This window comes from Taudactylus pleione, unplaced genomic scaffold (genome assembly GCF_031769625.1).
Source record: "Taudactylus pleione unplaced genomic scaffold, aTauple2 ptg000186l, whole genome shotgun sequence".
Taxonomy (NCBI): Eukaryota; Metazoa; Chordata; class Amphibia; order Anura; family Myobatrachidae; genus Taudactylus; species Taudactylus pleione.
The window spans coordinates 5,194,379-5,197,772 of NW_028284588.1; positions in this window are offsets into that span (position 1 = coordinate 5,194,379).

A 3,394-nucleotide genomic window follows, 5' to 3' on the forward strand; every position below is an offset into this window, starting at 1 on the left:
CATCTACCATTTTCTTGTCCCGCTGGTTCGAGACCTTTAAAATATATACTGTATAATTTTATTTTGTTTTAAATCTTCACTAATACATTATCCAGAAATTTCTATGCCACAATACTTTATGACAAAAAAGTGTAACCTTGACTGTGTAATAATAATAAAAAATTTAAAGTGTAACCTTCCAAGTTTCGAACCCGCAAAAGGGTTGTGCAAGCGACTGTAATGTATTTGCTTGATTATTTACCATTACACTACAGTCCCCTGCAATACCAAGGTTACACCTTGCTTGAGTGTGTCCTACAATACTGTACGTCATTGTACGGTATCTCAGGCACATGCCTAGATCCATACCCATGTAACGCTATGCCATGGCGTGTGGAAGATCACAGCACTGCGCATGCCCAATGGGTCGCAAGTCAAATGCAGCTACGGTAAAGTGGGATGTCTTCCTACGACAGGCTTGTGGACGAGCGGTTACATGTTCCGTCTCTCTACCTGCCTGTCCCGCCTGTTCTAGACCTTAAAAAAAAAATTATTTTTTTAATTCTTCGCTACTTTTGTTCAGTATTGTTATCCAACCCTTACTAAACTCAGTACATTTTATATATTAGGGGGTAAATTTACTAAGATGGGAGTTCTATTAAGAAGTGATGTTGCCCATAGCAAATAATCAGATTCCAGGTATTCTCTTCTAGAAGGTGCTACTGTAGATACGATAAATGAGAAGTAGAATCTGATTGGTTGCTATGGGCAACATACAGTACAGTAACTTCTTAAATAGAACTCCCATCTTAGTAAATTTACCCCTACATGTTTAACTTTGTCCCCAAAATTATTTTCTTCCGCCCCCAAAATGAAAGTGAATTTTTGGGGTGTTCTGACTGTCAGTGTTTTTTTAAAAAAAAAATTTACGCAGTTTACAGTACCTTTAGGGGACTGTCTGAAGGCTGCACGTTGAAGGCTTCCCGCAACGTTGCACCACTTTTTTCCGCCTGCTATTCATACAGTAGACAAAACTTTTTCGCATACTGTCTTACTATACATTGCATTGACTTCCCACCTAGGTGGAAAGACTTTCAAATTGAATACGCCGCTAATTTTCCGCCTGACGAAATGACGTAATCGGCGAAACCTTTTTTTTAGCCGATCAAGTCTTTTCGCTCCAATGGGTCTATTTACTGTACTAAGCAGTGTTAGGAGACAGAGTGAAAAGTGATAAGAAAGTGAAAAGGTGCCAACCAATCTGCTCCCAACTGTCATCTCACAGGCTGTGTTTGAAAAATTACAGTTGGGAGCTGATTGGCTGGCACCTTTATCACTTTTTTATCACTTTTCACTCTGTCTCCTAACACTGCTTAGTACAGTAAATAGACCCCTTGGAGTGAAGAGACGAGATCGGCTAAAAAAAAGTAAATAGACCCCTAAATTGAATACGGCCCTCAGTGTGTACAGTACTGTATGTCTACTGTACTGTATATTACTGTAAGTGCCGGGCAGCCGTGAAATCACTGGGACGGGCAACAGGAATACTGTACAGTATATGACTGTGGGCGGCAACCCCCATCAGCCAGCGCGCCCCTGGTGAGGGAATTCCTGGCCAATAGGAAGATACGCCCCTGCATCTGTGTGTTATTGACTTTTTGTACCTTTTTAATGACAGATGCACGTGTTGGGTCTCAGACGCACTTAAAGACTGAATTACATACCGGTACTGTACAGTACAAACACCAATTTTATAAATTAATGACAATTTTTATTTAACCTAACATACTGTATAGAGGGAGTGAACTTCTTTAGCTCTTTTGCTTTCCACCCCCATAGTCCTCTACTGTCCCCTGTTTCTTTCTTCTGCCGCTGGCATGTCCTGGAGTTCCAAGCTGGACACGGACATGACTACTGTACAGTACCTAGGAGGAAGAAGATGACGTGAGAACAGTCCTTCCTCAATGCCGACCGATACGCCCTACCGGACCGAGGACTACACAAAAAGATTAGACTTTTAAGTTAAAATCATCACTGGCACTTTTGGCCTCAGATCTAGAGTTTCATCTATACCAGGTGCATACTCTACCTGGCATCGGAGTGCAAGGTCTACTGTACACCCTGAAGAAAGGAGGATAGGCAGAGACGAACAGACAGTAAAAGACAGACACACAGGTACAGTACTCACTGGAGATACTCTTGTTCTTCGTCCCGCTCAATCCCACACAGAGATCCCTGTAGGAGAGAGACTATTGCCATGCAAGGCCCTTTCCTGCTCTAATAGTGTGACACACTAATCTACTGTAACATTAATATCAGCCCTACTGTATCTCACCAGCCTAACAAATTACAGTATTAATGTACGGTACAGTACTTTTGGCTTCACAGAGGGCCTACCTGTTATTGTGGAAGAGGCTTTGAGGGGAGGAACTTCTTTAGCTCTTTTGCTTTCCACCCCTGTAGTCCTCTACTGTCCCCTGCTTCTTTCTTCTGCTGCTGGCACATCCTGGAGTTCCAAGCTGGACACGGACATGACTACTGTACAGTACCTAGGAGGAAGGAGATAACGTGAGAACAGTCCTTCCTCAATGCTTACCGATACACCCTACCGGACCGTGGACTACACAAAAAGATTAGGCTTTTAAGTTAAAATCATCACTGGCACTTTTGGCCTCAGATCTAGAGTTTCACCTATACCAGGTGCATACTCTACCTTGCATCGGAGTGCAAGGTCCACTGTACGCCCTGAAGAAAGGAGGATAGGCAGAGATGAACAGACAGTAAAAGACAGACACACAGGTACAGTACTCACCGGAGATACTCTTGTTCTTGGTCCCGCTCAATCCCACACAGAGGTCCCTGTAGGAGAGAGACTATGCCATGCAAGGCCCTTTCCTGCTCTAATAGTGTGTCACACTAATCTACTGTAACATTAATATCAGCCCTACTGTATCTCACCAGCCTAACAAACTACAGTATTAATGTACGGTACAGTTGGCCTCACAGAGGGCCTACCTGTTATGGTGGAAGAGGCTTTGAGGAGGGGAACTTCTTTAGCTCTTTTGCTTTCCACCCCCGTAGTCCACTCCTGTCCTCCACTTCTTTCTTCACATGGGTCTTCCTCTCTTCAGACCTGTTGGTCTACTGTAGGTTGGGTTTAATGTTCCATTGGCCTCACATAGGGCCTATCTGTTATGGTGGAAGAGGCTTTTGGGGGGAACTTCTTTAGCTCTTTTGCTTTCCACCCCTTTAGTCCTCTCCTGTCCTCCGCTTCTTTCTTCTGCCGCTGCCACATCCTGGCCAGCGGCGGCGCCGGGTCTTCCTGTCTTTTTACAAGTCCCTTCAAGTCATGTTTGTTGATTGAAGATCTGTACTTCTATGTGTGACTGTCCTCCATGCATGTTTCCTTGGCATG